The sequence below is a fragment of the Neophocaena asiaeorientalis genome, unplaced genomic scaffold (genome assembly GCF_003031525.2).
Source record: "Neophocaena asiaeorientalis asiaeorientalis breed wild unplaced genomic scaffold, Neophocaena_asiaeorientalis_V1.1 scaffold135, whole genome shotgun sequence".
Lineage (NCBI taxonomy): Eukaryota > Metazoa > Chordata > Mammalia > Artiodactyla > Phocoenidae > Neophocaena > Neophocaena asiaeorientalis.
This window is the reverse complement of record NW_020175190.1, coordinates 579,691-593,345: the sequence shown is the minus strand read 5'-3', so window position 1 is coordinate 593,345 and position 13,655 is coordinate 579,691. Positions and strand designations below refer to the sequence as shown.

At 45.4% G+C, this 13,655-nt stretch overlaps 1 pseudogene; it reads right to left on the bottom strand.

The window, feature by feature from the left end:
• Window positions 1-1,688: 1,688 nt before the first annotated feature.
• On the bottom strand, window positions 1,689-7,991 carry LOC112412954 (eukaryotic translation initiation factor 4E type 2 pseudogene; annotated as a pseudogene).
• Between the last annotated feature and the right edge of the window lie 5,664 nt (window positions 7,992-13,655).

The following is a 13,655-nucleotide window of genomic DNA, read 5'->3' as shown; positions in this document are numbered from 1 at the left end:
TTCTGGCCCCCAGAATTCATTCTTTTTTTTTTTTTTTTGGGTACACGGGCCTCTCACTGTTGTGGCCTCTCCCGTTGCGGAGCACAGGCTCTGGACGCGCAGGCTCAGTGGCCATGGCTCACGGGCCCAGCTGCTCCACGGCATTTGGGATCTTCCCGGACCCGGGCACGAACCCGTGTCCCCTGCATCGGCAGGCAGACTCTCAACCACTGCGCCACCAGGGAAGCCCCCCAGAATTCATTCTTTATGTTCCTGGAGTTTATATCTTTGCCTGATCTTCTTATCCAACCTAACTTTATTTGTAATAGAAGCACCTCTATTTGGCCCCTTTACTCCTCTATTTTTTTTAAAGAAAAAGCATCCCCAAACAGTGGTAATTAGAGGGTGTTCAGAAGTTGGAAAGTGAGAAGAAATTAATCTATACACAAAAAGGAAATGCCTGTCACTCTCATATCTTTCTCTGAGGATCCTCCTAGCCTTCAAGGATATGTTTTTAAAGAAAGTCTTAATTCAAAGAACTGCAATCTTCACTCACAAGAATCAAATAAGCTACTTGGAGGTTGCTGTATGACTCTTAATCATTACTTACTTGAATCCTAGGTGCTCTGATGAGAGGTCGTTTTAAGAGCATGCTTGTGTCAACCTTTAAGAGGTTTCTGTCTGGGCATCCTGGATCATCCTGGTATTTAAATCCTGGGTTTACCAGGTGTTGAGAATGGGAGGTAGGTTTTTCCAGCCACTAGAGACGGGCACAGCCATGCGCATGACGGCATCCATCAAGGCCGCCTTTTCTTCAGATGTCTTACTTTCAGAAGCACAGAATCTACCAAATAAAACATTAAGGCCACCATCAACCAGCTTCCCATTTCCCTTCCCCCAAAAAGGGGCACGCAAGAGCCCACGGAAACAGGCTGGACACACAGACCCTTCTCACTTGGGAAAATGATTTCAGTCACTGTCTTCAGCTCCAATTCCTGCACTTAGAACACACATTATAATCTAGCTCCTAATCTGGCTGGATTCTGCTCCAGTTTAATTGACCAAGGCATCGTCCCTTCCAAGCCGCCTCAGTGAAACCAGTGTAGCCCACTGGATGGAATGCTAAGTGCAGCCACGCCTCAGAAGGAAAGAGAGCACCACCGCAGGAGGGAAGAAGGGAGGGCATGAGCAGAGACTGTACAAAATCAGAAACACATTTTTAGAACATGGTGGGCTTGGGAGAAGAGGGGAAAGAAATCAACAAAACGTCCCAATAATTTCATGGCAGAGCTAGAAGAGAGCATTTACAGCTATTCCAGGACACTTCAACAGAAAGCTTTTCCTGGATGCACAGACCTTCACAACACTGACAACCCTCAGGTGACCGTGCTGGTTCGTACATGTGGTCATGATGTCACAGTGTGAGAAGAACACAACAGAATGCCCAAGAGGCATCTGGACAGCACATAGCAAAAAAGAAAAAAAAAAAAAGGCTGAACTCCCCTCCACAGAGCCCCATTAAAAACCAAAGTGTGTCTGTTACAAAGTCACATTTTCCGTTTTTCTGCTTTATAAAGTCAGCAATATTGGAGGGTAGGAATGAGTGCAAAAGGGGAGTGTGAGGCTCATAGATGTCCCTTCAGTGAGCAGAAGGAAGGACTGGCTGGACACCTCCCACCCATTTCAGACAAACACACACATGTCCAGATTCACGCTGTGGCTCCTAGGTCACTTCCAGTCTTATTCTATATTGAAATAATGTCTTCCTGAAACCACACAGAGACCACATGCCCACAGATCTCCCCCCGAACCGTGAACTATTCCCGCAGCATGGCCAGGATGAGATTCTGCCAGCAACAGGATGCCAAACCCTTCCCCAGGAAAATAATTCACTTGCTACTATTTTTATTTGCATCATCCCCCAGATAGGATTAGTTCCTCCTCTGAAGAATTCCTACTTGGAAGAAGGCACTGTGACCTGTCAGAGTGCAGGGAGCTATCATGTTGCTGTCAAACCTCCAGGACAGGAGGTATCAAAGGCATCAACCTGGCTGCTATTCTGTTCAAAGTTCTGTGAGCGGCTGGGATGGCCTGGGGTTCTCCTGAAGTTCCCCTGAAGTTCTCCTGAAGCTACACCAGAAAGTATAGCTGTACTGCAAGGGATGCTCTCAGATCCAGGACAACAGCCTTCCTCTTGCTGCTGCTCTGACGCCTGTCCCACTCCTACGCTTCCTTCTCACCATCTTTCTATGTGATGTTTTCTTCATTGTGATCATGGTCCCCACTGTCATCACCTTTCAAGGCCTTGGACTTGTTCACTTTCTTGCTGCTGTCGCCACTGCCTCACAGAGTGGATCTATCGCTTTTACATGATGATACTCAGGGCCATGTCATGGGTGTGTGAACTGTGCAGCAGGGCCCTGTGCTCGTCTAATGCTCTGTTGTCATCATCTTGAAATTCTTTTTTTTGTTTGTTTGTTTTTTTTGCGGTACGTGGGCCTCTCACCGTTGTGGCCTCTCCCGTTGCGGAGCACAGGCTCCGGACGCGCAGGCTCAGCGGCCATGGCTCACGGGCCCAGCCGCTCCACGGCATGTGGGATCTTCCCGGACCGGGGCACGAACCCGTGTCCCCTGCATCGGCAGGCGGACTCTCAACCACTGCGCCACCAGGGGAGCCCCTTGAAATTCTTCATAATTTTTTGAATGAGGGAACCCCACTCTTTCATTTTGTATTGGATCCCACAAATCATGTAACCAGTGCTGAAAATATTTCAAAGAGCTTCATGTCAAACCTCTCCATTCATTTGGCCATTCTTTTTAGAGAACCTGATTTAGGGTCTTTTAAGCATCCTGGTTGTTCTTCTCGAACTTCTGTTCCCAGAACTCACCACAGACTCTACACGTGACCTAGTCAGGGAGGAGCACAATGATACCTCAAAGACTGCTGTTATAAACAAGACTGTATGTATATTTGTAGCGATTGAAAGCAGTTAGTGTTTACCACGTGACTGGCATTATGTTAAGGACATGACATGTGTTATCTTTTGTAATCCTCACATCAACCCTGCCAATTAAGACACAGATTTGTCCCCAGTTTGCAGATAAGACGACTATGGCTTAGAGAGGTTACATAACTTGCTGAAGACCATACAGTTACAGGTGGCAAAGAACGCACACCCAGGTCTGACAGACTCTTTTACAGTAGCTGTACTAGGGCTTCTCCCGAGTTATTAGAGACACTCACTACCTAGGTGGCTAGAGGTGGCACACATTGAGCTAGTAACCGATTCCGATTGTACTGTCAACTAATTTTGATCTCTGGTGATTCAGCCGGGAAGGTCTCTTTGGGTGTTAACTGAGCTATTCCCACATGGCCATTTCCTTTTCCAGGTTCATGCCCTGTGTTAGGTTCTTTCCACTACGATTGGCCTCTGTATTAGTTTCCAACTGCTGCTGTAACACATTATCACAAACTTAGTGGGCTTAAAACAATATAAATGTATTATCCTGTAGTTCTGGAGGTCAGAAGTCGGAAATGGGCCTCACAGGGCTAAGGTGAAGGTGTCGGCAGAGATGTGTTTCTTCCGGAGGCTCTAGGGGAGAATCTGTTCCTTGCGCCTGTCCATCTTCTACAGGCTGCCTGTGTTCCTTGGCTTGTGGCCATGTCACTCCAATCTCTGCTTCTGTCAGCACGTCCCCTGCTCTGACCGTGACCCTTCTGCCTCCCTCTTATAAAAACCGTGTGATTGGGCTTCCCTGGTCACGCAGTGGTTGAGAGTCCGCCTGCCGATGCAGGGGATGCGGGTTCGTGCCCTGGTCTGGGAAGTTCCCACATGCCACGGAGCAGCTGGGCCCATGAGCCATGGCCGCTGAGCCTGCGCGTCCAGAGCCTGTGCTCCGCAATGGGAGAGGCCACAGCAGTGAGAGGCCTGCGTACCGAAAGAAAAAAAAAAAAAAAAAAAAAAAAAGAACGCTGTGATTACATTGAGCACTTGGATAATCCACAATAATCTCCTGATGTTCAGGTCAGCAGGTTAGTAACCTTAATTCCACCTGCAATTTGTAATTCTCCCTTGCCACGTAACATAACGTATTCACAGGTTCAGGGGATGAAGACGTGGACATCTTCGGGCGTCCGTTATCCTGTCCACTGCAGCCTCCCGACACACCACACACACCAGCTCCTCGTGTGACCTGGATTCCAGGGCCTCCCCCTTCCTATGGATCCCGCTCACCTTCCTACGGATGCATTCTGGTTCTTCTATGTTCAGTCAATAAACATTTATAGAGCACCTATTACGTGCTAGGCATTTTGCTAGGGGCAGGAGAGACCAAGAAAAAAAGACATTGTCCCTGCCCAGAAGGTGTTCACGTTTTAGTGAAGCTGACAGAAAAATCATAAAAGACAAGAAAATATGGCAATTACTGGGATAAAAGGGAGCATAGGTGGTGAAGGGGCCCTCAGGACTTGGGGTCTAGGGTGGGAAGGGATATGCAAAGACATACCTTACTGCTCCTATTCCTATCAAGATCCACAAAATTAAAACGGTAGGATTCATCATGAAAAATGAAGATCTGTAATCTGGTCTCAGGCATCGCTAAAGTGTCAATGCCCAGTGATTCCAGGCAGGGCTGGGCTGTTCAGAAGCCAAGAAGCAAAGGGGCACACAGATCTCCTTCTGTGCTCTGAAGGCCTTGCTCCAGCCTGGGGTCAGCAGCAGCCAGCAGGAATTACTCATTACCAAGGTGAGGAGGACCCCTGCCAAGTGGAATAAGCTATTTACAGTCTTCAAGTGGGATGGGCTCAACCCAGGGCGGGTGATACTCTCATTTCCCCAGGCTCAGCCTGATCTAAGACATGGGTTATTTTGAAAGTTGAAAAGGGAAAAAAAATTATTAGATTAAATATACAAAGATGTAGTTTAGTTCCTCTCTGCATCTCAAATGTGGAGTCTGAGGAAGGAGCCCGAACTCCTAAGCTTTCAATGATTTATGTTTGTTTTTAGATACTGTATCACAGCCCAGGACCCCAGATGTGCCTAGACTGACCTTTGTTCCTACCTGCTGGGCACTTTGTAACTGTTATCAGAAGAAATCCGCAAGCTATCATGGGAGTCTGTAGGTTCCTGCCCACTGACATTTCAGAGGAACCAGCTGGCTTTGTTTCCAGCTCTATACTGAACTCTGCTGTCTCCTTTCAGAAACACAAGCAGATGTGTGTGTGTGAGTGTGTGTGTCTGTGTGTGTTTTCATTTTCCTGTTTAACCTGAATAGCTATGACAAACCAGGGTCACTTATTTTTAAAAATCTGTCTCTGTCTCTGTCTCTGTCTCTCTCTCTCTCTCTCTCTCACACACACACACACACACACACACACACACACACACACACACACACACACGGAAATTTCCTTCCTAGTGGAACATAACCAAAATGCTACTTAGATGACACTGAATTCATGTTAAATCAGATGACTTTGTGAAATCACTAGTATTTGTAGAGGGCTTTATAGTTGGCCAAAGGTGTTCTTGGCCGTTGAATTCTGCTCCTTATAAATCTTGTGAAACGCTGTCCTGGTTGGGGGTCCATTAAGCCTTAAGGACCTTTCACATGCAGAGACCCTTCTGAACACATTGACTGAATGGGGACTTCGTGTGTTTTACTCTGAATGAAATATATCTGCCCTTCATGTACAAAGGACTAAAGCCAGGGATCAGCTGTACTCTCTGGGGAGTCCCATACCTGATATGTGGCCATCAGCCTCAGACTGAATACCTCCTGCAAAAGGGGCATCACCTCCCAAGGCATCTTTGTTTGGTTCTGACAGATGGCCAGACAGAGACGTTAATAGATTCCTCTAGCACATCGACAAGAGGGCCTCGAGAGGACACCTTCAAGGGGTTTGGTGTGGGCCATTACAGGTTCTCCATATTGGAATCAGCCAACCAACCCATTCAGATCTTTTCTCCTGGATAATATGAATGACAGGGGGTCACACATAAACAATGCACAAGGCCTGCTGTTTATCCCAATACTTGAAGTACTGAGTTACCCTGTGGCTAAAGAAGACGTTGTCCTGCATCTTTACAATAAGCTTGCATTAGTGAGGGGAATATGGATGCTTCTCCTCCTCGAAACTTTAAAAAGTCAAATATAAAGTTCTAATTATTATACTCATTCTAAAAGTGAGGACACCAAGTCTCAAAAAGATCAAGCTATCAACAAGGGCTCCTGGCTAGGAAGTAGCATAGCTAGCTTCTGTAACTTCGGCTACAGATGTTAGTTAATTAAAAACACACGCACACACACCCCCATCAAAAATCTAAGTGAGGCACTTCCCTGGTGGCCCAGTGGTCAAGAATCCACCTTCCATTGCAGGGGACATGGGTTTGATTCCTGGTGGGGGAGCTAAGATCCCACATGCTGCGGGGCAACTAAGCCCGCGCACCACAACTACTGAGCTCGCAAGCCACAACTAGAGAGCCCACGTACTGCAAATACAGAGCCTGCAGAGCCCACGCATTCTGGAGCCCGGACGCCACAACGAAAGATCCTGCGTGCCGCAACTAAGACCCGACACAGCCAAAAATAAAAAATATATATATATATATATATATTTTACGTCTAAGTGAAAATTTAAAAAAATTAATTAAACTTAAAAATTTTTTCATTTAATGTATGGACTTTAGATAATAAACCAAAACAAAAATCTATATCATGACTTGGATGAACCTCCAGGGAATAATGCTGAATAGAAAAAAGCCATTTCCAAAAGGTTACATACAATCTGATTCTAATCACAGAACGTATATGAAATGACAACATTTTAAAAGGGAGGCTAGATTAGAGAGAGGACAGGGTGGGGGTCAGCAGGCTTCAACTCTGAGCTGGGTGGTGTGGAGACTGCAGCCTCTGCCCATTGGCCAAGCACAGAGTGAGCTTTAAGTCAGACGATCTTCCCTGAGCCAATCCACAGGAAAGCCTTGGCTTCCAGGGCAATTTCTCAGTTTACTGTCCACCCTAGAGGAACCAAGTAAAGTTTTAAGATTTTCAAATGGCTAGCGTGACATTAAGCTTAATACACAGGTACTTGCCTGGGGAAAAAGAACATGTATGGCAGCTTAGAACTGCAGACTCAACTGGACTTCCCAAGTGATGGCGAAGATTGATGACAACCTGTAAACCATCGCATCTGTTCTGTAGAAAGTCAGGGTGACCAGATGGCATGGGATGTGAAGCCTGAAAGAGAGCAGTCCCTGCTTGCTCTAGTGAAGTTCGTTCTGAGCCGGTGACTGTTCTTAGTTAATGGGCCAGTGGCAAGGGCAGAGATATACAAGAAGTTTGGGGCACAGTGTGAGAGAGGAGTAAAGGGAGAAGGGGCAGGAGTGCAAGGGCGGGATTCACAGCTTGAATGAACTGTGTCCGGGGCTCTGCCCTAGAGACTGTGAGGCTCTGAGCCAGTCTCTGAGTCTCTCGGAGTTTCTGATTCCCTATTTGCCAATGAACCCCTGCCTGGTCTCTGTTACCAGGTTGGTGGGAGGAACAAATGGAATAATATAAGTAAAAAGCATTTTGTGAACACTTACATTTCATGCAAATGCAAAGATTAGTAATGTGATTTGTCAAGATTCTTACTGGTGGTCTCTAGATTTCTGGACCTGTGATTTGGCAAGTAAGTTAATTCAGTCTGAAAGCTGGCGGGTCCATGGCCCTCAAGTGAGCATCACTAATGATCAGGTCTTGACAGCAGCCATTGCACTCACCATGGATTTATGTATAGGGTCCTACAACTGGAGAAGGAAGCATGACGGGCCACATCTGGGCTGAGCTCTAATAACTTCAGCTGGCTCCTTACTTCGCTTCTAAGGCTGATCCTTGGCTCAAAGATATGCATATAGGAAGCCTTTACCAATGAGTGAATGCTCATCTAAAAGACACCTCTTGTTTCCGCTTAGGTAATTTGGTAAGTCAGTAAGGCTGGTAATGCTGCACAGGAGAGGGGAGACCGTCATGGTCAGAGACCCTCTGGGAGGGAGGCAGTTAGGGTTGAGTTAAAAATCTTCTCTGAGAAATGGCATAGTATGGCAGAAAGCATGTAGGCTCTGGGCTCAGGGAGCTATGTGAGTGACATAGCTTTATCCTCTCTGAGCCACGGTTTCCTCCCCTGTCAAATGGTTAATGACAACAGTGCTCTCCTCATAGAATTGTCCTGAGGACTAAATGAGATAAACAGATACGGAACAGCAGGCAGAGAGTAGAAACACAATAACGGGGATCCTTTCCTCCTTCAGAGGACAGGAAGAAGATATCATAACTCCTTTAAAATACCTTCCTGTGCATGTTTTTCAGAGAGAACAAAACTTGGAGCCTTGAATTGCTAAGCCTGTCCTCTTTGTAGTCAAACAGATTCCTTTCCATGCTCTACTAATTACAAGATATATGATCTTAAGCATGTTAGTTAATCTCTCCTAATCTCTGTCTCCTCAAGTGTAACAGAGTTTCATAATACCTATGAATGCGGCTGTTTTGAAAGTTAAATAGGAAGTATATGTAAGGTGGCTAGGACAGTGTCTTACGCACAGTCCAAATGCAATAAATAGTTGTTCTCATCATAACTGTCTTGGGTGTGGCAGCAGTGCCCAAAGAAATGGAGGACAGAGTGTCTACAGACATCACCATTACTTTTCATAACCATCAGTAATCCTTGGTTCTCTCTGTGCAATACTTTCTTCCCCCTTGCGTCCGACAACAGTTCACACTCAAGGATTTCGTGGGTGTGAAGGAGTCAACAGGGTGCGCAAATGCCAAAACACAACGGATGTCACCCCGACAGCACACCCGGAGGACGCAAACCGTACGTGAACAAGCTGGAGAGCGTGCCAGCGGGAGCCAGCAGCGTGGGCAAGTGGCTGGAAAGATGCCAGGCGGAAGGTCTGAGGGACTGGGACAAGAGCAACCCAAGGAGGAGTACAGACAGACCAATATCTGAAGGGCTGACGGTGAAAGGATGATTTCATTTATTCTGTCATTCCCTGGACAGCAGAACGCAGACCAATGGGGAGAAGTTACCTGAAGATACATTTCAGCTCAGTAGGAAGAATTTTCTGACAATGCAGACATCCAATAACAATGCTTCTGTACATCAGTGGAACAGGCTGTCCCGTGAAGGAGGACCTGAGTCCACAATCTGGCATCTGGGGGGAGAGGTGGGGAGGCTGGCCTAGACAGCTCTCAGGCCCTTCGCAGCCCTGAAATTCTATCTCGTGAGAAGCCCACGACTGCTTCAACAGAAGCTGTCTTGTGTTAGCGAGTCAATTCATACAAAGCTTGTCCTCCACTCTGTTATAAAACCTGGGGGCACCACAACAGGATAGAAGGAAAAGATACCTTATTTACCTTAATACTTGCCATCGTTACTACTGCAGATGAGAGGCCCAATATACGTATTTAACAAATACACACTGCTTATCTGCTCTCAGGAGTGTATCTAAAGTGTCAAAGCAACCTCTTCTTTTGTGTGTTAAGATTTTCATTCCAGCAATGTAGCAGAGAAAGGAAGCTATTATCACTAACATTTCCAAACTGATTTTGAAGTAAAAAGGAGTAACTGCTTCCAATTTAAGCACATTATTTAATACCACAAACCTCAGTTTGTGATGATAGTGATATTTGACACGGTTCATTCAACAAATATTTGAGCACCTATTATGTACCAGACCGGGTTTTACTTGCTGGGGACTTCTATCATTGAGCTAAAAAGACACACAGCCCTCATGGAGCTTACATTCTAGTGGGGGAGAGGTAGTAATAAATACAGTTAAGTAAATTGAAGTATGCTAGTGTGAACAGACTATGTAAAAGTGCTGTAAGAAAATAAAGCAGAAAGACTTCCCTGGCAGTCCCGTGGTTAGGACTCTGTGCTTCCAATGCAGGGTTTGATCCCTGGTCAGGGAATTAAGATCCTGCAAACAGTGAGGCACAGGGGAAGAAAAAAAACGTTATTAAAAAAAAAAATTGTTCATCAACTATACTCCCATATAAAATAAACATTTTTTTTTAAATAAAAATTTTGGGGCTTCCCTAGTGGCGCAGTGGTTGAGAGTCCGCCTGCCGATGAGGAGAACGTGGGTTCGTGCCCCGGATCAGGAAGATCCCACATGCCGCGGAGCGGCTGGGCCCGTGAGCCACGGCCGCTGAGCCTGCGCGTCCGGAGCCTGTGCTCCGCAACGGGAGAGGCCACAGCGGTGAGAGGCCCGCGTACCGCAAAAAAAAAAAAAAAAGAAAAAGAAAGCAGAAATAGGGATAGGAAGGAGGTGGTGTGGAAAGATTAAGAGAATGCAGGTAAAAACTACTGCATGGACAGGTTATGCAGAACGTCTTCAATCAATGCTAGCTATTATTACCACGGGCACTTCTGAGTTTGCAGGACCTACAATTATATATGCATCATTCCACTCCTGAATTATTCAATAGGTGGTGTGTATTCAAAATCAAAACCAAAAGGAAGCGGGCCCTGATACTGTCTTCAGGTAGAAGGAATCAATGAAAATGTCATGACTCTGGAGTTCTGGCATTGTCTCCCTTGTGCAAGGACGTTGATATGAATCTGCAGGAAACATAGAAATGCAGAAGCTGAGGACGGAACCAAATTACATCAGGTAAGTGACCTAACTTTTCTAAGCCTTAGTTCCCCTGTGCCCCCATTTGACCAGGGCTGTTGGGACACTTAGTATGTAAACACTAAGTAAATACATACGTAAAATATAATACATATGTAAAATACTGGGCACACAGCAGGTACAGTTAGCTTACATTATTATCATTGTCCAAACAAGGTCATCTGAATTTTCAGAGATTTGCAGTGTGTTCAGAATGAAAAAACAAGGCAGTATTCCTCAGGAGGGAACATTCCACAATCATGTGTTGCTAGGAGTTGGACGAAGGTCACTTGTTATGAGAACAAACCAGGAAAAAAACATAAGGAAGCATTCAACTGATTAAATGCTCAGTCCAGTGCTCAGCCTTGCTAACAACTCCTTGGCTGCAGTCTTCAGAATTCCAGAAGATGCAAAGACACAATGATTCACTCAAAACAGTTCTTCGTACAAATCTTAGGATTCAGCCAAAAAGCAGTCCCGCAGGATTTATGAAGTGTGCTTCCCTCTACAGAGCCTGCATGTCAAGGACATCCACAGGCTCCCTTTAATGGAGCCCTATTTTTCCAAAGACCTCTGTAGCATCATCCCTCTGCTCTTACCACTCTGAGAGTCTTGGGAAATGAGAATTTAATTTGTTCTGTGTTGAAATTTTTCTCATGGGGCAACTTTACAAAGAAGGAGCTCTTTCTGCTTTCCCAGAGGGGGAAAGCATCCCCATCAGTCCCACTTCCTCGAGTTCTGAAGTAAATGAAAGCTTTGGAATATTTATTGGCGTTAGTGCCTTTTCCACTAGTCATTCCCAAGACAAGGGCAGCTGTCCCTCATTGGCTCTAGATAACACAGTAACCCCTTCTCTGCTGCTAGGGGGCTTGCATCCAGCAATCTGCCTCTTCCAGGGGTATCTATGACAACCTGCCACTTCAAAAGGACTACAGAGGCCTCAAGGGACAAAGGTGTTGGCCTTGCTGGGTCGAAGTCAGTGCTTCTCAAACTATCTGTGGAGAAGAACCAGTTTGTTCTTATTTCTAGTCCATCATGGACCGATATTTTTATAAACTACAATGAAAATGAATTGCTAGAAAAGTGTTTATTAAAGACATAAAATGCAAGCCAATGTTTTTATTACTACAGTCAACAGACATAAAATTACTCTGTCAAATTGCTATAAAAACTTTAAATGTTTACTCACAGCTTCTGTATCTGTTCTAGCCGCAGCTTATAGCACTAAGTCACCGTTCAGCCATTAACATTTACTTGAAACAAAACACAAAGCCAAACAACCCCCTTTTCCTATGAAATAAGACGATGTGTTTAGTGCAGCGGCTGGCACATAGTAGTTACTCACTGAATATTAGCTATTACTATTGCTATTCTCTCCGGGCTGGTGAGAAGAAGGGGAAACATTAACTAAGAGACTGAGATGCAGGTCTCAGTTCCTACTCTTCCTACCGACCGTGTACGAGTGTCTTCACTGTTCTGGGCTTTAGTTTCCAAAATCTGCAATACATAATGAGATGATCTAGAATCTAACATCTAGATCAATAACTTATGAACTGAACTGAAACCCAAAGTGAAAAAAAAAAAAATTTGTGTCCCAGTACACACTCACATACACTCAAGGGGGCAACTGCAAAGTTTCATGAAGTAATATTACCTTACCACATGCTGTGCACTCTGATATTTTCTATCTTGTCTTATTTTTTTAAGTGCTGGTCAAAACATATTTAATCGATTTCAAACCCACAGTGTGAAAAATGCCGTGAACCCAAATGAGCTCTTGGGTTCCCATTCTCTATAGCATACTGATGGGGCTAACGACTAGGAAGTAGGTCCCTGTCAGTCATCCACAATTTGGTGTCTAGTAAGGACTGACATTGTTTTGTTTTGTTTTTAATTTTTATGGGAGAATAGTTGATTTACAACGTTGTGTTAGTTTCAGGTGTACAGCAAAGTGAATCAGTTATCAGTGAATCTTTTGTTTTTTAAGGTTCTTTTCCCACATAGCTCATTACAGAGTATTGAGTAGAGTTCCCTGTGCTATATACAGCAGGTTCTTAGGACTGACATTGTTAAAGCCAGGTGCATCTACAGGTTTGTTTTCTAAGCCTCCTGGTTCTGCATTGAGATATTCTTAATGAGTCTATCAGTGACAAAGAAGAACGGTCAAAGATGTGGAATTCAAACCACTGGATGACTACCCACAGGTAACCCTGAATAACTCCCATCTAGCCTCATGCACGGTGCCTTCAGGCAAATGTGCCAGGAGTTGGGTTACGGGGAAATGTCCTTACTGGTTTCTACTTTCTCACTAAATCGCCTTCTGCTTTCTGGACAAGGGAGAGGGGACAGTCGTGGGAGGGAACAGGCTGCTGGAAGTGTTAGGATTGAATTGGCATTTCAACTCCTTCACACGTTAGAAGCAGCGGGTGAGGGGACTTAACTAGGGAACGATACACGGACATGCAAACTTTTACCTGAAGGGATATATTTTTAAAACTAATTTATTTATTTTTGGCTGCATTGGGTCTTTGTTGCTGCGCGCGTGCTTTCTCTAGTTGTGGCGAGTGGGGGCTACTCTTGGCTGCGGTGAGCAGGCTTCTCATTGAGGTGGCTTCTCTTGTTGCAGAGCACGGGCTCTAGGCACGCGGGCTTCAGTAGTTGTGGCACGTGAGCTCAGTAGTGGTGGTTCGTGGACTCTAGAGCGCAGGCTCAGTAGTTGTGGCACACGGGCTTAGCTGCTCCACGGCATGCGGGATCTCCCCAGACCAGGGCTCGAACCCGTGTCCCCTGCATTGGCAGGCGGCTTCTTAACCACTGCGCCACCAAGGAAGCCCCTGAAGGGATATTTTATAGTCCTTTCATCCTTTTAACGAATAATTTTAACTGTTTTGACTTTCAACTCAGTGAAGAGTAAAACATGAAACTATTTTATGTCCAGTAGCTTCTTTTGTGCTCCCCTTTCCTCTTGAGTAGTAAGGGCCTCAAATTGACCTCTAACCAAGTCGAGTTGCCAAGCGT